Raw genomic sequence first — 23,330 nt, 5'->3', positions numbered from 1 at the left:
TTTTTATATCAGTAACAAAATGGATATTTTTTGGTAAATAAATACAGGAAACTGCTTTTACATTTATCGGCAAAACAAGAATCCAAACAAGCAGAGATATGCAAAACACTTTTTTTTTTGGAAGCTGGATTTTTAGCTTTATGCACAAAGGTCATGCAAAACAAAGCAAAATGAACATAATATTAAGCAATGCGAATTTCTAGTAGAAGGAGTTTTCGAGAACTGTGAAGGGTCTGAGATTTTACCCTACTTACAGGCTAACAGGTTTGCCTGACACAATTTCATGGACATTCTCAGAAGACATGAGATTCTGGGGTCAGAAATGAAGGCCTATTTATTGTTTATAGCCTTAGCCAGAGTATTTGCATTTTTGTGCTGATACCCTGAGGCCCTGTTCCCACAGAATGATGCAAAGAGATGCAAATGACACCAGCAAGTACAGTGGGTGGCATTACACCAGAGGAGTTCTGAGTTTTGGGCTCTAGAGTCTGTTGCAAAGGATAGTGAGCATGCTTTCCTTTTGCTCTTGAGTTAGATGTTACCTTTATCACACTGAATAGAAGCCATGCCGACCCTTTGCTTTAGAACATTATCTCTGTCTTACAAGGCTATCAGCAAAACTTCTGCGAACTTCTCTTAGCTCTTGAGGAAGATGTTATCTCTACCTTCCAAGGCTGTTTACTAGGCAGACATCCTTGAAATAATAGTCTAGAGCAAAGGGTAGCCATTGACTCACTTGCACGATGTGCAGAAAAGTGAGAGACCCATGGAAAATTATCTCCCAATAGGAGTATTTGTGATATTGGATTGCAGTCTTAACCATTAACAGGGGATTTCAGAAATTAACCATTCATCTATTTTTTTAGTTACTCATTCATCTAATGAGCGAATCAGTCAGCCAGTCATTTACCAAACATTTACCAAGTGATTGTCATGTACTGAGTACTGTATTTAAAAAAAAAAAAAAAAAAAAAAAAAAAAAATATATATATATATATATATATATATATATATATATATATATATATTTATTTCCTTGAGGAGATTACATAGAAGTGAAAGAAATAGTAATTAAAAAGACAATGCCCTGGTCAGGTGGCTCAATTGGTTGGAGCATTGTCCCATACACCAAAAGGTTGAGGGTTCAATTCCTGGTCAGGGCACATACCTAGGTTCAAGATTCCATCCCCAGTCAGGGTGCATACAGGAGGCAACAGATCAATGTTTCTCTCACACATAGATATTTCTCTCTCTTTCCATCCCCCCACTCTTTCTAAAAATCAATAAATATCATATCCTTGGGTGAGGATTAAAAACAAATTTTAAAGATGATAATATTTAGCAGAGATAATGCTGTCTGCTCACCATAGTTTTCTCTTCCTGGGAGCACATCAAAACTATATTTTCAGCTTCCTTGTAGTTGTCATTAGGTTGGGGACATGTGACTTAGTTCTGGTCGACTGGACCTGGGCATAAGCAATGTGAGCTAGTGGCAGACAGGTCCTTCAAGACATCCCAGAGGCCCCTGAAGCTCTCTCTTCCCTGGCCATGAATCCGTGGAAGTCCACCAGAGTCACATCACACTTACATGAACAAGAAATAAACCTATGTTAACTCTGGGTCACAAATGAGGAAACCGAACCACAGTATAATGTACTAAATATCATCATAGAGATACATGGTTTTTAGTACCAAGAGCAAACTCAGGGCAAGAATGCTGACTTATTTGTTTCATTTACAGCTCTTAGCATGAGATGTAGGAGAAGGAATATACTTGCCTTTCAAGTCAAGAAGATTGTTATGACAATTAGGGGCATCAAGTCAAGGGGAAAACCTATTTGTTTGGTTATTTTTTCAAAAAATAAGAAATGTTTGAATATTTCCATAGATTAAAGACATAAATAAATGGAAAGGGAGAGGATAAAGTTATGTAAAGAAAGGTCTTCAAGGGAGGGTAGAAAAATAAGGTCTGGAAGAGCTAGTAAGCAACGGGGAAACAGCCTCTTCTCCTATCGACCCTATTGGAACAAGGAGGAATAAGCATTTGAGTGACGGCTTTGGAGAGAGCTTGTTTTCTTTAAGCAGAGAAATGGAGAAAGCATTAAGAGAAGGGTCTAAAATGTAGATTCCAGGCACTGACAGAAAAAATAGTATGTATTGTCTTTCTATTATATACCAAACATGTTGTTGGAGCACTCACAAATATCTCATTTAATCCACTCTGTATTATCTAGGGTAGTTGTTATATCACTATTATTTTATAGCTGAAGTAACGGAGACTCCTAGAGGTGGAGTAGTTGCCAAGGCTGTGTAGCTGGTTAGTGGCAGAGACAGGGTTCAGAGCTCATCTGTCTAACTCCCCACTGATTCTACGCTATAGTAAGCTGAGAGAGACCTAAGGAATTGGTCATGTTTGTGCTCTTGGAAAATCTAAAGCAGTTGCTTGTCAGTGCCCTTCAGGTCACACTGCTTACATCTGGGGGGTAGTAATCTGCCATGAATGTGTGTTCAGTACCTCTACATAGATACTAAAAGAGTTATAATAAGGTATTTTGGGGGAATGACATTAGCCAATAGGATCATATAGGTTTCAAGTGTACATTTCTATGATACATGATCTGTATATTGCATTGTGTGTCCACCACCCAAAGTCAAACCATCTTCCATCAACATATATTTGGCCCCTTTACCCCCCATCCACCCCACTCCCTTTCCTCTGGTAACCACCATACCCTTGTCTGTGTCTATTAGTTTCAGTTTCATATCCTACATACAAGTGGTGTGAAATCATATGGTTCTTAGCTTTTTCTGACTGACTGATTTTGTTTAACATAATATTCTCAAGATCCATCTATGTTGTCACAGATGGCAATATTTCATCTTTTCTTATGACCGAGTAGTATTCTATAGTGTATATGTACCACATCTTCTTTATTCAATCCTCTCTTGAAGGACACTTTTGTTGTCTCCATGTCTTGACCACCGTGAATAATGCTGAAATAAACATGGGGATGCATATATTTTTGTGGGTAGATACCCAGGAGAGGGATTTCTGAGTCATATGGTAACTCTATTCTTAATTTTTTGAGGAACATCGGGCTGTTTTCCATAGTGGCTGTAACAGTTTACATTTCCACCAGCAGTGAGTGAGGGTACCCTTTTCTCTCCAATCCCTCCAACACATTATTACTTGTCTTGTTGATAATAGTCAATCTAACAGGTGTGAGGTGGTTACTCATTGTAGTTTTGGTTTGCATTTTCCCTAATAGCTAGTGAAGTTGAACATCTTTTCATATATCTGTGTGCTGTTTGTATGTCTTCTTGGACGAGGTGTCTATTCAGGTCCCCTGCCCATTTATTAATTGGATTGTTTGTTGTTTGGTGTTGAGTTGTATGAGTTCTTTATACACTTTGGATATTAACCCCTTGTCAGAGCTGTTGCTTGTAAATATCATCTTCCATTCAGTCAGTTGCCTTTTGTTTTGTTGACAGTAACAAGGTTTGAAAATGGAACAATTAAGTCAGTCAACTGGATTTGATAGAGAAGTCAAATCACCAGTTTGGCTTCATGGAATTAAATGATTTGAAGGGCAGTTTGTTGAGGTATCACTCAGTTACAACCTCCCCAAGGTGAAAGCCAATAGAGAGGGAATTGAACGGTGATCCCAAACCTCTAATATCTCTGCAGTTTCATTGCCTAGGTCTGTTACTATCCCTTTAGAACTACTCTGATTTCTTTGATGAGAGAGATTTATCAAGTCAGGAGGTGAGGCCAAATTAAATTTTGGAAAACATTTATGATCTCGATTAATTAAAATCTGAAATTATGGATCCAAAACTGTATTTGTTCAAATAAGTTATACTCTCTAAACCTAAGAAATATATTAGTTGGTAGTAAATTCCAGAAATAATATTTAAAGTAATGGAATGAAATGAATATTGATAGTGATATTTATATCCATGCTGGGACGCAGGAAGGATGACAATAGAAAAGGTTGAGTACCGATTCATTCATTCACATTGAGCATGTTCAGCAATGGAGAGAAGTAATCGATTATAATGTAAAGTAAGTGAACAGGATTTATAATATGGACTTGGCTGATGCTCTCTCCTTTCTCTGCCTTAGCAATGGTACATCTTCGTTCCACGGGGCACTGCTTGCTCACTCCACGTTTTCAACCTTGATGAGAGTCAGTTTCAAGTGGCCCATCTAGTCCAGCAATTATGCATTCCCACAGCTGCCCAAGGTAGGGACTGTGTCTGCTCCTAGGAACACACTCTTCCCAGAAGAGTTCTCTGGGCTGGCGACATGACTGAAAATGACCCAAAAGCCTTTGTACATTTGTATCTCAGAGATGGGATCTACATGCCAAGTGCAAGCCCAAAAGAGGCCAGATTCCTCCTTCAATCATAAGTAGTCTCGCAAGGGGATTTCCCCGGTGTTTGGGGGATTGTGCTGATTCACTGTAAAGAGGCAGAGAGTCTGGGAGCCATCCTTGTTTCAACTTTTGCCTTCCTGTGTGGTCCAAGGGTCCTGATCTGTTCATTTTTCCAACTTTAGTCTTGCTTCCTGAAATCTGAGTCCTGATACTTGCTTGGTTAACTTCCTGTTGACTGATCAAAGCAGTGTTCTAGAAAAGTATTACATGCTTCAACTTTACCTAGGGTTCTGATTCTAAAAATTAATGACCAATAGTAATTAGAAATGAAGTAAATCTGGTTTGAACACTACATTTCTTTAATATAATTTAATACATTAGCATTTCTATAAATCTCTTAAACACATAGTAATTGGTAGTATTCTTTCATGAAGTCTATAGTATAGGGTAACAAGAGAGATTTAGAAATGTCCAGCCTCATTCACAGCCACCAACCCCTTCCACCTTCTATTTTCCAGCCACGATGATCTTTCGGCTCCTCACACAGCCTGGACTTCACTTCTAGTTCTGATTTCATCCATCTTAGAGGTTTCTTTCTCTCAAAAACCTCTCCTGACCATCTGCCTGTCATTCAGATCTGGTTTTTCATATGATCCACACTGTCCCCAGCATAGATTTTATCACTGTGTATTCTGATCATTTAATTTATTTTCTGCACACCCCCATATTCATAAGCTCCAAGAGAGCACTGTCCAAATTCACTGTGCCCTTTGCATTACGCCTGTCATAGCCGGTGTGCACCATTGGAAAGGATCGTGACATACTGGGAGAGAGGGTGAATGTTTTTGAGAAGACCTGTGTCTGAACCCATGTCTCCCTCCTTGTTGACTGTGTCAGTGATAGTTTCCTCATCAGTAACAGTGTACCTTGCTCTGAGGGCTGTTGCCAGGATCAGGTGAGAAAGTGTAGGTGACAGTGCTTTGTAATCTGGAAAGATGCTAATTATTACCCAGTCCTCCTGTGTTTGCATTCATTTGCAATGTTAATTTGTAGCACTTGTTTGAGATTCTTTCATGTGTAACTGTTTTTCCCCCTAAGGAAACTATCAGTAATAAAATATTTCATTTATTCTTTTTTCTTTTGTAACATGCCTGTGACCCCAAGAAAGTTATAAAAATTTAATGCAGGGATTTTTGTGACCTATCAATTGTTTGGTTTATATGATTTCCACATTAGCAAATGTTCAGCCAAATTGTATTCTCAGTTTAAGAAATTTTATTTTTTAGCCCTGGTCGGGTAGCTCAGTTGGTTAGAGCGTTGTCCTAATATGCCAAGGTTGCCCTGGTCAGGGCACATACAAGAATCAACCAATGAATATGTAAATAAGTGGAACAACAAATCTCTCTCTCTCTTTTCCTTCCTCTCTGTATAAAATCAATCAATAAAAACAAAACAAATGCATAAATAAATAATACATTTATTTTTCTATTTGACACAGTTAATACCACAAACAAATAGAAAATTATTATCTTGATTTATACCAAAATTAGATACTTTGATTCCAGGTCCAATGACATTTCATCTCTGCTACATGATCAAGTAAATAATTAACTATGTAGATCACTTGATTATAACAATATTGGGGGTTTTGTGTACAGTAATAAAATGCATTCCTTAAAAAGTAAATATGGAATTTATTTACTTATTTATTTATAATATATGTTTATTGATTTTTTAGAGAGAGGAAGGGAGAAAGAGATAGAAACATCGATGTGAGAGAGATACATCAATTGGTGGCCTACTGCATGCCCCACACTGGGGATCGAGCCTCAACCCAGGCGTGTGCCCTGATCAGGAATCAGACCAGGACCTCTCAGTCCATGGGGCAACACTCAATCCACTGAGCCACATCAGCCAGACTGGAATTTATTTTTAAATAAATATCTGTTTATTATTATTAAAGGTATTTGGAAGAGAGAGCATGTTGAGTTAACTGTAGATTTTGAGTATGGAGAGTAGGTCCTATCAGACCAAATAAAAGACAGATGACATTAGAAAAGGAAAACAAGATTATAAACAAAACCCCAGCTGTTTATGTGTATTATATAACGAATACACAGAGAGATCTTGTGCAGGAAGATTGGGGGAGAAAGAAAACAGTGAAGTAAACCCTGTGCACCTGCTGCTTTGTCTGATCAGATTCTGTGCCAGTTCATTCCGAGGGTGTGGAAATGGTAGCCTGGAGGTTGGGGCAAGTTAGTTGGGCTAGAAAGATAATCATTGGGGTTTAGGGGTGTCAAGATAACCAAGACTTAAAGAAAGAGACCTGTAGAAAAGTAACATTCTGCACAAACATCTCCCTTCAAGGAATTTACCAACTTTTATTTTATTCATTTATTTATTTTTTGGTATGTGCCCCTAGTGGGAACTGAACCCGGGACTCTGGTCCACAGGCCAATGCTCCAACTGTTGAACCAAACTGGCTAGGGCCCAACTTTTAAATCATGCATGTGAGGTAAGAGGGTAAGAAACAAGCTGAAGTACTGCTAAGGGGCTAAAAAGCTAAGTGGAGTTTTGTTGTTGTTGCTGTTGTTGTTATTTAAGTGTTAAGGTGCTGAGGAGCTAACCGGCCTTCAGGGCTGCCCCAGAAGGAGGAGCCTAGTCAACACCCCAGGTGTTCAGTGGCATGTCTGAAGGACTATACCCTGAATGTAGGGGAAACAGTAAGTAGAGTAGCACTCACAAAATCTGACCCACCACTTTGAATCATCTCAGTCCTTGATTGGATCAAAATAATCTATCCACAGTCTATCTGATTGCCGGAAAAAATTAAATTTTCTCTGGAGGAAGTAACATAATCCACAGTGCCTAAGGATTTTTTACATAGAATGCCACCATCCAAAATTAGTAGGCATGTCATGAAACAGGACCAAATGAATGGAAGCTAAGTGAAAAAGAATGGTAGAAATAGACTCTTAAATGATCTAGATATTTGAATTACCACATAGTCTTTAGTCCTTAAAATAATGATAATCAGTACATTCTTAAAGATGGGGAAAATATTGAAGTTATAGGTAGAACGTTGGAAAATTTAAAAGAATCAAATAAAAATTTTATAATTTAAAATTATAATAACTGTTCAGCCTATGTGACTCAGTGGATTGAGCATCTTCCCATGGACTGAGAGGTCCCAGTTCCATTCCTGGGGCACATGCCCAGGTTTTGTGCTCAATCTCCAGTAGGAGGTGTGCAGGAGGCAGCTGATGGATGTATCTCTCTCACATGGATGTTTTTTATCTCTCTCTTCCTTTCTCTCTCTCGTGAAAATAGGAATAAAAACATATTTTAAAAATTACAATAACTGAAGTTAAAGACGTAAGGATTTAATAACTGATTAAACATAGCAGAAGAAATGATTAGTGAACTAGAGAATAGTTTCATAGAACATATTCATCCTGAAGCATCCTGGAAAAATTAGGGACATATGAGCTGTGGTAAAAAGATCAAACATATCAGAGTCCCATAAAAGAAGAAAGAATGAGAAATGACCAAATCTGAAGAGATAATGGTTAAGAATATTCTAAACTTGATTATAAACGTCAAGACAGATGAAAGGAGTTCACGAGTCCCATATGGAACAAAATCAAAGAAAAGAACAAACACATAGGCACATCAGAATATAATCCAAACAACAACAACAACAACAAAAAACCAACAACAAAAAACACACAAAGACATTATCAAAGGAATGTGAGACAAAGAAGTCTTCTCAGCAGAAATCATTAAAGCTTGATGACAGCAGAAATAGTTTTAAAGTCCTAAAAAACGATTGCTGACCCATAAGTACATTTTTAAAAATGAAGGTGAAATAAACTACAACAAATAACTCTGAGAGAATGTGTCATCAACACATACATCTTAAAGAAATACCAAAGAGAGTTCTTCATGGGAAGGAAAACAATTCCATCTGGAATCCTGGCAGTGCAGAAAGGGATGAAGAACAATGAAATATGTAAACATATGACTAAATCTACATGAATATTGACTTTTAAAACAATTAAAATAGTCTCAGTTGCTTTCAAATATATGTAGAATTGAAGTATATGAAAACTACAACACCATTTGGGAGAGAGAAAAGGGGAGTTAGGAAAAGTGAAAAGGCCCAGCCGGTGTGGCTCAGTGGTTGAGTGTTGACCCTGCACCAAGAGGTCGCTGATTCAATTCCTGGTCAGGGCACATGCCCAGGTTGTGGGCCCAATCCCCAGGGGGGTGGCATGCAGGAGGTGGCCAATTGATGTTCTCTCTCATTGATGCTTCTTTCTTTCTATCCCTCTCTCTTTCTCTTTCTCTAAAACAATAAAGAAAACAAAATTTAAAAAAAGAAAAGTGAAAAGTACAAATGTAAGATAGACTGTAATAAGTAAAAGATGCCTGTCGTAATATCTAAGGTAAACACATATCATTACTGAGTTAATAACAATTTAAAAAATGAAAGCAATACTTTATTAATTTAAAAGATGTAAGACATTTAAAAAATAGGAAACAGAACAGGCAAGCCAAGTAGAAAACAAATAGTAAAATGTAAGATTTAAACTCAAATATAGTACTTGCAACATTAAATGTAAATTGACTAAATAACGCAATTAAATATTGCAGAGCGCTTTGGACTGAATCAAAAGATGAAACCCAACTCTGAACTGCTTATAGGAGACACAATTTAAAATAAAGACACTGTAGTGATGAAAGAAAAACAGGTGGATAATATATGCCACACAAACATGAGCAAAAATGGATTTGGTTTAGTCATACTAAATGTAGATGAAGTAGATATTGAGGGTAAATAAGTATTACTCAGGACCGAGAAAAACATTTGATTATGATAAAGTGTCAATTTATCACAAAGATATAATAAACTTACATGTGTATCCAAGCAATACTGCCTGTTGCTTCTCTCTTCTTCCTTCTCTCTTTCTCTCTCTCCATGTATATGTGTGCGTGTGTGTGTGTGTGTGTGTGTGTGTGTATAGAAAGGCATACAACAAATCAATGAAAGAAAGACAGAACAATCTAATTAATACGTAGGAAAAGTCTTGGACCAGAACTTCCCAGAGGAGTTTATTGAAATGACCAATACATATTTAAAAATGCTCACATTTTTAGTCATCAGGGAAATATAAGTTAAAACGTGAGGATGCTACTACATATCTATTGGAATGGCAAAAATTAAAAACCTGATAATGCCAAGAGTTGGCGAGGATGTGGAACAACTGGAACTTTTGTATACTGCTGATGGGAATTTAAATTTGGAAAACTGCTTGACCATACACATTACCTATGACTCAGCAAGTCCACTCCTAGGCTTATTCCCCAAATAAATGCTTATGTATGATGCACCAGAAGACGTGTACCAGAATGTTCAAAGAAGCACTGCTTATAATAGCCCCAAGCAAATAAACTTCCCATCGATGAGATGGATAAATAAATTTAGATGTTATTTCCATAAGCGAGCTATGGAACAATGAAAACGTCTGTGATACCATAGTTAAGTTTCACAAACTATTAGTGAAAGAAGTCAGACAAATAAGAGTACATATATGTGCCCTTTGTATGACTCCACCTATTTAAAGTTCAAAAGCAGTGACAACTAATCTGTGACGATGGAAGTTATATGAGCAGGTCTCTTGAAGTAGCATTTACTGGGATGTGACACAGGACATTCCTGGGATGTGGGTAGCATTTCATATCTTGATATGTGTGGTAGTTGGATGGGAGTGTTTTCTTCTGTAAAAACTCTTTGAGCTATATACTTAAGACTTTTGTATTTTTTATTTTGTATGTATGTTATGCTTTTTAAAAAAGTAGGCTATACTTTCTATCCTGTTTTAGTCATGCCTGTAGAAATAGGCTTGACCTATTGATTTCTAATTGTGATGGAAAATGTTTTAGCATTTCTCTAAATAAATAAATGGGCTTGGTTAATGTATAGTTGTCAGATTTGTGTCATTATTAAGATACGACTAAATCCATTTGATCAGAATGTTCACCAGAGAAATAAGCACAAGTATTTATTGCAGTGCACATATTTTCTCCAATAATAAAGGGAGCAATTTGTTTCATGTCTTAGCACATGAATTGTTCACTTATTTCCCGTATGTCTGTCAAGCAAGGATAACTTCAAATGTATTTCTTTTTCCATGCACACAGGAAAATGCAAGAATTACAACTCAACTCTAAAATGATGGTTTTTGGCATCTGTGGTTTAGTGGCTGACTATCACTTTGCCTCTGTGTCACGGTATGCACTGGTCCCCGCATCTGAGCTCTGTGTCAAAGTGACCCAGAGGACCAGATGTCTTCACTCTTGCATAAGCTGTACTCTGGCTGAGCACCTGCTACTGTCATTTTATTCAGGGAAGTTGGCCATCCAGATAATTAATTATGGAATTGGTATTTGTGAATATTGCGTTCTATAAAAAGTGATTGGAAGAAGTAAAAAGTAAGGGGAGCAAAGTTTTGGTTGACTTTAGGAAGGAAGAAACTCCCCAAATGCATTTTTCCTTAGAGCATGAATAATCTTCCACCCACAATTTGCTTAATTGCCTCCCCCTTTTATTCTAGTACTTCCATCTAATTTAGACTTGATGGATTTTGTGAGAAGTCTCATCTAATCAGGATGGCCTCTCTGATTTACAATTCTGGCTGTTGCCAGGCATTGCTCCAAGATCCCAAGAGAGACAAAACTTCATGCATCAGGAAAAGTGGGGTGTGTCTCAATTAAATGACAACTTTAATCCTTTCACACTCTATTATAAGAAAAGACTGAGCAGTCAAAGATGAAGTCTCCAAGATTATGTTTTGTTGCTTTTTTTGGCATGTGTGGGTCAATCTAGCAGCTACCACAATGTCCTAACATATATTTCTTTTAAAATTCTAAGCTTTTTGTTTTAGTAAATATTTTTTCTAGTTGAGTGTTAAACTTGCATGTAATGGAGAATATTACAGAATAGTCACTGAGCCCAAAAAAATTCAGCCTAAATGAAAGACTGTTCACAGTTCTCATCCATCTTTAGAAAGATACACACAGCAGAGGTATAGCGAAGATCTTTTCTCAGATATAATACTGTGGTGAGCCCTGGTCAGTTTGGCTCAGCGGTTAGAGCGTTGGCCCGCGGTCCAGAGAGACCCAGGTTCAGTTTCCACTAAGGGTACATATCTTGGTTGCAGTTTCTCCCCAACCCCAATGTGTCTCTCTCACGATGATGTTTCTCTTTCTCTCTTTTCCTCCTTCTAATCCTCTTGCTCTATATGAGGATGAATGTCTATATGAAAATATATATATATAATATATATACAATACTGTGGTCAGAAGACATCTCATCACAGGCTACACCTCATTGCTTTTTAAATGAAATTGAACTTGAGCTGTAGGATACGGGTTTCTGTCTGATTCTAAGGCTAAAGCTGCTACAATTTTATCACCGAGAAGACCATCAATAGAGCTGCCGAGACTTCCTTCTTTCCCTTCGATGTGATTAGACTCATAAATGAAGGAGGCTTAAACTGAGCTGCAATGCATCCGGGGCAACTTTTAAGATCAGCTTCTCCTTCTCCTCCTCCAAGGGCTAATTTCAGTGTTATCTGTTGTGGGGTAGGAACGCAGCTCACGTGCAAGTTCAATTTGCTTACAAAAAAATAAAGTTGTCTTTTTGCATATCTATCTTATGACTTTGTATTTCAAACCTCTCTACTTGGTAAGGAAGAGACGGCACAGAAGAAAAGAAAGAAAAATATGTTTAATCTATTTGAGGATAAAATAATCATAATCAGCCCTGGCCGGTTTGGCTCAGCGGTTAGAGTGTCGGCCTGCGGTCCGGAGAGACCTGGGTTCGGTTCCCGCTAAGGGCATGTACTTCGGTTGCAGTTTGTCCCTGGCCCTGGTTGGTCGTGTGGGTGGCAGCCACTCGATGTGTCCCTTCACGTCGATGTTTCTGTCTCTCTCTCCCTTCCTCTCTCTCCCTCCCACTCTATCTGTACAAAAAAATGGAAAAATATCCTCGGGTGAGGATAAAAAATAAAAAAAAATAAAAATAATCATAATCAGCTAGTAATAACAATATGGTCATCGGCACTTTATACTCTGAGATTAAGTAACTTGCTGGGGGTCCTGCTACTACTAGGTGGAAGCCCAGGAAGGTGGACAGAAGCTGTCTCCTCAGGACCCCAAACTGGGCTGCTTCTGTCAGAGAAAAGGGAGAGGAAATAACAGAGTCAGGGGTCACTTTAATAATGTAAGGAGGATTCACGCGTTGGAAATAGAGAGATGATGGAAAAATGGGAAGGGGGATGGAAGATGAATCAGTGAGGTTCCCAGGAGGCAGGACAGGATTAGAAGCAGGTGGGAAGCCAATGCATCCCTTCCCCTGGGACAGGAGAAATAAAGAAAAGAAACATGTGCCAAGACAAAAGTGCTTGGAATTATGAGAAATCGTCACGCCGGGCCTTTCCTTAGAAGGCTTCTCGGTTTACAGAAGGAAGGAGGAGCGCACGCCTCTGGGAGCCGGGGAGACAAGGGTGACAGCACTTGAAGGGAAATATGTGGATGGGCGGGGCGGAGGAATGGAGTCCGACGTGAGCTGTGTGAGGAACACCATTCTTTGTGGGTGCACATTGTTATTTTAAAACATCTAAAATCTAAGTAAGTCACATCTTGAGGTGAAGGCAGACGACTGGGCTAGTAGGAAGTGTGTGTGCAAAGGTAAAAATGTGGCAAGTGAGAGCTGGGACGTGCTGTGAGTGGAAGTATTGGATTCCTGGCACTTTGGTTAAAAAAAGTGTACACTCTCTTGTTAATAACTTTTTTTAATATTGAATACATGTTGAAATAATATTTCTATTGTGTTCAATAAAATGCATAGTTAACATTGTATTTTTAAAATGTTTTTATTGATTTTTTTTTAAAGAGAGAGAGAAGAAGGGAGAGAGAGAGAAACATGGATGTGAGAAACAGTTGGCTGCCTCCTGCACGCCCCCTGCTGGGGATCAAAGCTGCAACCTGGGCATGTGCCTGAGCCGAAATGGAACTGTGACCTCTCGGTCCATGGTGTGATGTTCAATCTACTGAGGCACACCAGCTGGGCTATTGTTAACATAAAAAAAAAAAAAAAAAAAAAATGATATGCAACCCACAGTTTAAGCAGCCTCATTAGGGTGCTGGAGAGCCTCTGTTGAAGCAATAAATTTTATTTTATTTCTTTTTTGGTTAATCCTCACCTGAGGATGTTTCCATTGGTTTTTAGAGGTAGTGGAAGGGAAGGAGAGAGTGAGAGAAGCATCGATATGAGTCGATATGAGGGAGACACATTGATTGGCTACCTCCCACATGACCCTGACCAGGGCTGGGGATCGAACCTGCAACCCAACTACATGCCCTTGACGGGAATTGAGCCTGAGACCCTTCAGTCCTCGGGCCAACACTCTAACTGCCGAGCCAAACTGGCCAGGGCCAGTACATTTTGTTTTAGTGAGAAGATTTTTTAAACAAAGGAACTAGGATAGGATCGGACTCGATACAGGTGTTTCTAAACTGGAATCTCCAGCTCTACACAAGGAAACTAAAGAGAGAACAAACTAGAAATGCTTTCTCTAAACAAGAGCATCTCACTCTCCATATAAAGATTTGAGCCTCAGATCCCTCTCCCCCCAAAGTAAAGTCTTCAAAGAGATTTCTTTAAAATTAAGTCAAGGGAAGCTGAAAACATTAGAGGAAAATGCTTGAGTTGATGTAACACGATCTCCTCCATATTCTACTTACAGGTACGGTTCAGAATTTTCAACTGAAGCTTACAATATTTGGCACAAAATAACGGACATGTTCATGTATGAATGCTTGTTGCACTTGGTCTTCTAAGGCTGCATTTAAAAAAATATCTGAAATAATGCTTTATTTAAAATTTTTCACTATTTATTATCTTTGTCCCATATTTGTGTTTAGCTTACTAATTGGTACTACATAATGCTTTTTTTTTTTTTGTATTCATTAGGTCCTCCATTAAATCAGAATCAGAATGTGTTTAACATTTATATATGCATTAATTTACACTTTTTCTTCATTTTTTAAATTTAAAATCGATTACATTTTTAGTTTTGTTGGTCTCAAAAATACTCTGAATTCTGAATATGTTTAAAGTGAAATACAGGTATTGGCATAGCATTTCAAAATTATAGTTAATAAATACTGAAATGCTGGTTTATCATTTTGCTGCGGTGATATAATCAGAGCATTTGGAAAGACTGGCCCTAAAATGATTGATTGTGATTTTCTATCTCTTCTTGGAGTTGGTTAAAGACAAAGGAATCTAATAAACTGAGGGCAGAGGGAGGGGTATTGAGGCTGGAACCCCGTTAAAACATGGTATCGTCCTCTCAGTTAGTGAATCAGCCAAGAGCAGCTGGAGGAAGGAGGGACACTTTGGTAATTTGATGTGAAAAGTGGTTTGTGACATGCCCTGGCTGGTTTGGCTCAGTGGTTAGAGTGTCTGCCTGTGGACCAATGAGTCATGGGTTTGATTCCAGTCAAGAGCACCTGCCTCAGTTGCGGTTGGTCCCAGCCCTGGTTGGGGTCGTGCGGGAGTCAACTAATCAGTGTGTCTCTCTCACATTGATGTTTCTCTCTCTCTCCCTACCTTTCATTCTATCTGAAAACAAATAGAAAAATATCCTCGGGTTAGGATTTTTTTTTTTAAAAAAGTGGTTTGTCACAGAGAATTAGTTGCTTAGAAAATGATGGCGAAGGTTGAGGTCATGTACACTAGTCTGGCTCTCTATCAGAGACTTCTAGAATAAAACAGCAACACTGGCTTGTCAGTGCAGAGCCACCCTCTACCACAGTCAGGAAGCTGATGGATCGGGATGGGCCCCCAGAACTGGGGACACCAAGGGCAATCTACTGTAGTTGCAATCCAAGATCAGGAAGCTCCTGTCCCTGCTGATCCAACTGCCTCATGACTACAACAGAGTTGCCAACTGGATGCTGGAACATGGATTCCAGTTACCACCCACGACTACCAGTTGCCTTTCAGCACCCACAGAGAAAATGACTGGACAAGGCTGTGCACTTACAGAGAAACCTATGTCGTCATGTCTTTGGTTGCTAGAAGCCCCAGGAATATGGCTTCTGTCTCATTTCTGCCTCCAAATCTTATGAATGGATTGAAGTGTCAGAACCAAAACCACATCCATGACTCAGTTATGAGTCTGGGAAATCTTACTTTTAGTTTTGCGCTCTCTGTAGTTCAAGAAAACGCAACTAGCCAGAAATACAGTTGAGCAAGCCAGTCATAACCACAACAACTGGATGATAAGACTACACCATAATGAGTACAAATTAAATATTAATTGTCATGACATAGTGGTAAGTTATAAAAAGAGACCTATGTCTACTTATATGAGGAAGCTAAAGTAACCAAACTCAGGAACAGAAAGTAGAATGGTAGTTTCTGGGGTTCAGTGGTATAGAGTTTCAGTCATGCAAGATGGAAAGTTCTGGAGGTCTGCTGTACTACATTGTGCTTATAATGAATACTGTAATGCACACTTAAACATGGTTATGAGAGTATAATTTATTTTTTGTGCCTTTTGCCACAATAAGAACACAATAAAAATTAAAAAAAAAAATATGTTGGCCCTGGCCGGTTTGGCTCAGCGGTTAGAGCGTCGGCCTGCGGTGCAGAGAGACCCGGGTTCGGTTCCCGCTAGGTGCACGTGCCTCGGTTGCGGTTTGTCCCCGGCCCTGGTTGGTCGTGCGGGTGGCGGCCGCTCGATGTGTCCCTTTCAAGTCGATGTTTCTCTCTCTCTCTCTTCCTCTCTCTCCCCCCACTCTGTCTGAACAAAAAAAAAAAAAAATGCAAAAATGTCCTCAGGTGAGGATTTGAAAAAAAAAAAAAAATGTTGTTATTGATTTTTTTTGAGAGATTTTTTTTTGAGATTTTTTTTGAGAGGAAGGGAGAGAGAGAAACATCAATGTGAGAAACATCAATTGCCACCGCCTGCATGCTCCCTACTAGGGATCGGGCCCGCAACCTGGGCATGTGGCCTGACCAGGAATCAAACTGGGACCTTTCAGTCCATGGGATGATGCTCAATCCACTGAGCCACACTGGCTGGGCAACAAATCTTTTTAAAAGAAAAAAAGAGACCTATCTAGTTCAAGAATGTTGCAGTTGCCTCCAAATTTGGGCATCGATGGTCATTATTTACAGTGAACCATACTTGAAATGGTGCATGTCAATTATCCTCACCTAAAACTTAAATTCCAAAACTTCTGGATTTACCTTGTGATCATTTTTTGTAATGTTAAGGATGAAAACACCTAAAAGCAGTACTTATCTGTAGAAGGCAATATTAGATTATCGCATAATTTAAAAAATACGTAATTGCCCCCAAATTCAATTAGAATCCCTTCCCTAGAAGGTCTAGTACATGCAAAAAAGAAAAGAAACTAGACCACCAACTGACACCATAGAATAAACTCAAAATGGATAAAAGATTTAAATGGAAGTCATGAAACCATAAAAATCCTAGAAGAAAACGTAGGCAGCAAAATATCAGACATCTCACATAGCAATATTTTCACCAATACATCGCCTAGGGCAAGAGAAACAAAGGAAAATAATAAACAAATGGGACTACATCAAACTAAAAATCTTTTGTGCAGCAAAACAAAAATAACAGTATTAAAATGAAAAGGGAACCCACTGTATGGGAGAACATATTTGCCAGTGTTACATCTAATAATGGTTTAATTTCCTAAATAAATGAAGTACTTGTACAACTCAACAAAAGTAAGACAATCCAATTAAAAATGGGCAGAGGACCTGAATAGAAGTTCTCCAAAGGGGACACACAAATGGCCAAGAGACATATGAAAAAATGCTCAGTATCACTAATCATCAGAGAGATGCAAATTAAAATGTCAATGAGTTATCGCCTCATATCTGCTAAGATGGTTGCCATCAACAAACCATCAAACAAGTGCTGGTGAGGATGTGGAGAAAAAGGAACCCTTGTACACTGCTGGTGGGAATGCAGACTGGTGCAGCCACTATGGAAAACAGTATGGAATTTCCTCACAAAATAAAAATGGAACTGCCATTTGATCCAGTGATCCCACTTCTGGGAATTTATCTCAAGAATCCTGAAACATCAATCAGAAAGAATATATGCACCCCTATGTTCACAGAAGTGCTATTTATAATAGCTAAGGTCTGGAAACAGCCCAAGTGACCATCAGTAGATGAGTGGATAAAAAAAGTCGTGGTACATTTACACAATGGAGTACTATGCAGCTGTAAGAAAGAAGGATCTCTTGCCTTTTGAGATGACATGGGGGGACCTGGAGAGTATTATGCTAAGTGAAATAAGCCAGTCAGAGAAAGACAAGTATCACATGATCTCACTTATATGTGGAATCTAATAAACAAACTGATGAACAGACATGGAACATGGAACAGATGGACACATCTCAGAGGGAAGGGGGAGGGTGGGAAGGGTTTAACCAAATAACATATATGCATAACCCATAGACACAGACAATAGTGCAGTGAAGGCCAGGGTCAAGGGGACGGGAGTAAGGTCGAAGGGGGTCAGTGGGGGATATTATAATATTTTCAACAATGAAGAAAAAATTTAAAAATTCTGAGTGCTGGTGTCATAAATATTTTACCAAAACATAATTTAAAAGATTGAAATGAATACCACATGCTCTCACTTATTTGTGGAATATAATGAACAAGGAGGGCTGATGAATGAAGTGGACCCAGAGACATAGGAAGGAGTATGGTTCAGACTGACAAACCTCAGAGTAGGGGTCGGGGGGATGAATGAGATGAACCAAAGAACTTACATACATGTATGCATAACCAGTGGACATAGACAACAATGCTGGGGGTGGGGTGGGGAGGAGGGGGCTTGGGGGGAAGGAGAAACATTTTAATGAAAATAAATTAATAAAAATTGGAGAAAAAAATAAATAAAAGATTTAGATGATATTTCCAAATAAATCACCCTAATAGAATAGAGACAGCATAGTGTCTTTGAACTACTTGCAAGATCGCTAATCCGTTGTGAAGTTTCTTCTTCTTTGTGAAGTTTCATGTTCTTCTTTGTGTTTAGAAACATGTTAGAAAGTTTAAATTACATGAACAACAGAGAATGGATACAGCAGAAAGGCCGTGTTAGATCTTTGTCCTTAGGTACTTATTTCATGTATAAAAGACCTGACACCTACAGCATAAAATTAAAAACCTTCTAGAGATTAAAATGGCTCTAATTCCTGCAATCTGCAGCTAGCTCCAGGAAAACCAAAAACCCTTCTAAATTTCATATCAAGAATTGTTTTATTGTATTGTGGCTTTGTTTTCTGTAGACTTGTGGGTTAATGGATTTTTGAAGGGAGAATGAGGTTAAACGATGTGAGTCATTGTGTCGTGAAATTCAGTGTATATCAAGGAACAGAATTAGTCTGATGTTTATAAACCTTGCTTAAATTTCTTAGAATTATTTATTTGTTTTCAACTTGTGAATGAATTGCTATTGGTAATTTCCAGATCAAATTTTTCTCAAGTCTCATTTCCAATTCCCAAATATAGTGGTGGCATCTTTCAAAAAGTCAGATGGAAGTGACATGATCCACCGCCTATATTCCTAATCAGTATCTACTCAGGTCAAAAAATACGGAATCCTAATGCATTGTCTCATTGAATCCAAGTTGCTTCTTTTTCTGGGGATATGTTTAATAGGTTTTAAAGAGGAAGAGTATCCTCTTACCCCTCTCTGGGATCAAAGTTCTTAGCGTACTACAAAGGAGAAACAATTTCCCAAGTGTTCCCTGACCTCGCCCCCTCAGAAGCTGGGTTTCTAAACAAAAGGTGTTTCAGTGTGAAGATAAAGATTTTACATGTTTCTTATCTCAGTAAAGCTGACTGCAAAGGTCAAGTTCAGGGTGATCTCTTTAAACCCACTGCATTCCCTCACCCCCGTGTCTGTTTCATTCTTCTTTATAGATAATTTGACAATTTCCAGAGCTGAACCAGACAATACAGAGGCTCTGTCTGAATCACAGGCCAACTCTTGGAAAGAAAGTGAAAACTTCTGTTCATTGTATGGTATCCAGATATCTGGGTGTGGGATCTGGGGAAGACAATACATCTGGATGACCTCTCTGTTCCAGGACTGTGGGTGGCAGCAGAGGGAGGAAGGAGAGAAGGACCGGGACTGAGAATCAGGGGAAACCAGGAAGGAGGAAGAGGGGAGAGGGAGAGGGCCAGACCACCCACAGGAGGCTCCCAGGGTACGGAGGTCAAGGCTGAGAGGTGGGGCATGCAAGGGGACGGAGGTCAGCCGCCAGATCAGCCGCCTAACGTTGGTTTCAGCTTTACTGAAATGCGGCTGGATGCCTCTAGGGTTGACAAGCATGCACCAAGGATCTTCAGGCCTTTTAACACATGAAAAGTCAAGAAACTAGTTTCATCCGTTCTGCATTTTTTAAGAGTTTTCATATTTTCCTCAAAGATAGCCAAATGGTAATTTTGGTTATCTGTGTCTTTCAAGGAACTGGTCCACTTCATCTGAGTTATCAAATTTGTGGGCAGAGGGTTGTTCATAGCATTCCTTTATTATCCTTTAAAAAAAAAAAATTGTATTCACTGTTAGACTGACAAACCTCAAAGGGAAAGGGGTTGGGGGGGGTGGTGGAAAGAAATAAAGCAAAGAACTTATATGCATAACCAATGGACACAGACAACAGTGTGGGAAAAGGCGGGAGGGGGGCTGGGAGGGGGGAGGAGGGGGTCAATAGGGGAAAAATGTGGAACATCTGTAATACATTTTACATCCAACAATAAAGATTAAAAAAAAAAAACTTTATTAACAGCGAAGGCAGTGAGGCAAGACAGCAGTCACCAAGAGGAAAGGCCAGAAAGGAACAAAAAACGATGCCAGGGAGCCAGCTAAGGGGCAACATTGCAGAGGAGGGGGAGGCTGAACAGACACCGTCCCAGGCCCCATTGGTAAGGGCGAGTGGGAAAATAAGGAACAGATTCTTCCAGAGGAATAACGTTCAGAACCAGACGTTTAATGCAAGACTTACGAATGTTAAAGCCTCATTCTAAAGCAGATACTTAAATGGACGGTGAAGATCCGTTATTTGTGATGAACGAGGTTTGCGAAATGAAACACTGCAGTAAAAGTTTCTCTTTGGAAGCTGAGAAGAAACACGATCTCTGTACGTGGCTTTCAAATTCACCTCATGGACCATCTGCTAAATTTCTAGTTCGAAATATTCCTGCCCTAACTGAACTACAGATGACTGGAAACTGTTTGAAAGGTTCTCAGCCCTTCTGTCTTTTGACCCGGCTTTTGATGAATGACCACATTAGGCTTTGTTAAAAGATCTCGTAAGTCAGGTCTTGAGTTCACCGCGATATCAACCCGCAGGCCGACCATTTGTGGACCACGTGTTTACTTTCGCAGTTTGGGATCATAGGATATGGTTCCGGAGCTTTCAGACCCTAGAGGAAGATGCTGCTCTTGTAGAAGCAGGACCTCATTTTGTCTTAAATCTCATAAAGATTTTCCAGGGAAGTGTTGGAGGACCAGCGTTGTATGAAAATCCTCACCACCAGTCACCAAACATCCGTCAGTGTGTCCTCCTTCACAACTGCAAAACACAAAGAGAAACAGTGAGTTAAGGAGGCGCAGAAACAGAGAAAGAACCGAAGACTGTTCTTCCACGTGACTCCACTGCAGATGTTTTTGTTGTTACACCAGCTGAGGAAAAAACCTGATAGAAGTACAGTGGGTAAAACCAGAGCCAAACGTCGATTCGAAAGCAAGAAAGAAAAGGGTTTACAAAAGGCAAAGGAAAATGTAACAGAGGGTGAACAATGGAAATGCAAAATGAATCACTGGATAACTAATTTTTAACTATTTTATATTTATTTTGTATTCAGTGTGTAAATAGTTGTATTATTCAGGACTATCTTACATCTGATTAGTGTGGCATTTAAAAGAAATGAAAGAAAAAAATTAAAATCTTGTGGCTTAAGAAAAAACCTTTATTGAGGAATAATTGACAGGTATAATCGTATATGTTTCAAGTGTATATTATCCTTTAAGCGTCCGTGGACTCAGCAGTGATGATCCCTCTTTAATTTCTGATACTGGAAATTTGTGTCTTTTCTATTTTTTTTTTGGTTAGTCTGTATACAGATTTATACTTTTTATTGATTTTGTCCAAAGAATAAGCTTTTGGTTTTATTGATTTTTCTCTGTTGTTTTCCTGTTTTGAATCTCTCTGGTTTCTACTCTTATTTTTATTATTTCCTTTCTTCTTTAGCTTTAAGATGAAATTGTTCTTTTCTAGGTTCCTAAAATGGAAACTTAGGTTACTGATTTTATATCTTTCTTCTTGCCTAGTGCATGTGTCCAATGTTATCAACTGTCCTCTAAGTACTGCTTTAACTGCATCCCCCAAGCTATGATAAGTTGTGTTTTCATTTGGTTAAAATATTTAAAATTTTCTTTTGAGACTTCTTTGACCTACTCCAGTTAAAATTATAAACTTTAAAACCGAATACTCCTAATCTCTGTCCTTGCTTTACTTTTTCTCCCTCTCCCCTCCAATACTTGTAACCTGCTCATGTGTCATGTCATTTCTTTATTATGCATTTTTGTTGTCTCTCTGTTGGAGTATGAATTCCACAAGAGCAGAGTTCAGGAAGCTTTCTCAGTTTTGTTTAATGATGTAGTTCACGTATCTAACTAACTTGTGTCAGGTATACAATAGGCACTTAATACATATTTATGATTGAAGTAAGAGGAATTTTATAAAGAAACTTGACACAGAATGGGAGAGAGGAAGAAACTGTACCTTTGGACCAGAATTTTTTAGCTTCGGATAGTGGAATTTCTGTAAATTAAAAAAATTTTGTTTGCTTTTTAAGTTCTATCTGGATATTTGAGAAATGAAACTCTGCTATCTGAGAGAAAATTTGGTGCCCATTTGATCTCATCAGCTCAGAACAGAATATGCTTTTAATATAGTACATCAGACATGTTTTATGTCTCCTGAGTCCAAATGATTACAAATTCTGGCAACTCTGAGTCAGAGGCCTATGACTTCCAGTTAACTAAAAAATTATGTACTTTGTGAATCATAGCACAGAAATATTTTTATATCTGTAAAGAAAGGAAGAATTTATAGAATGGGATTGATCAAGGTATTAGTTATGTTTGAGCACACACACAAAAAATGAATATATTTTCACAGATGATGTGGTTGACCAAATCCTTTAGAATATGGGATGCTGGACTGAAATCCTTAATGGCCTGAATTTGAAGCACAGGCTTATTCTTTATGAAAATTCGTTGCCTGCACCCATTTTGCTTCATGTCTCCGTCACAAATACCATTTAATGGAAGAATATGCTTTAGTGGATAGCCAAGAAATATTCATCATCACTAAAGGTGTTTATTGCCCTGGCTGGTGTGACTCACTTGGTTAAGCATCGTCCTGTGCACCGAAGTGTCGTCGGTTCAATTCCCGTTCAGGGCACATACTCAGTTGATGGCTCAATCCCTGGTTGGGGTGCATGTGAGAGGCAGCCAATAGATGTTTCTCTCTCTCCTCCTTCCTCTCTCTCTAATATCGATAAGAAATAAAATGAAAAAGGTGTTTATCTAAGGCATTGCACCGATGCTGTTGATAAAGAGTATCCTGGCTATTTATAGGCGTACATTTAAATAGAAAGTTTATTACCTGAGAAAATACCGAAGCATCTTACACCTCCATACAACTTCCTCAACTCTATTCTACTCTTAACTTCTATCCGGCCTTGTTCCAGGCAACGAGAACCGTTGGAAAGTTGAAGATACCTTTATGTGTCCCGGCCGGTAT

At 38.7% G+C, this 23,330-nt stretch overlaps 1 pseudogene; it reads left to right on the top strand.

Moving 5' to 3' along the window:
* The first annotated feature begins 9,157 nt into the window (after nt 1-9,157).
* On the top strand, nt 9,158-21,335 carry LOC118636985 (annotated as a pseudogene).
* Nucleotides 21,336-23,330: the final 1,995 nt, after the last annotated feature.

Source organism: Molossus molossus, unplaced genomic scaffold, assembly GCF_014108415.1.
Source record: "Molossus molossus isolate mMolMol1 unplaced genomic scaffold, mMolMol1.p scaffold_m16_p_20, whole genome shotgun sequence".
NCBI lineage: Eukaryota > Metazoa > Chordata > Mammalia > Chiroptera > Molossidae > Molossus > Molossus molossus.
This window is presented reverse-complemented; position numbering and strand designations above follow the sequence as displayed.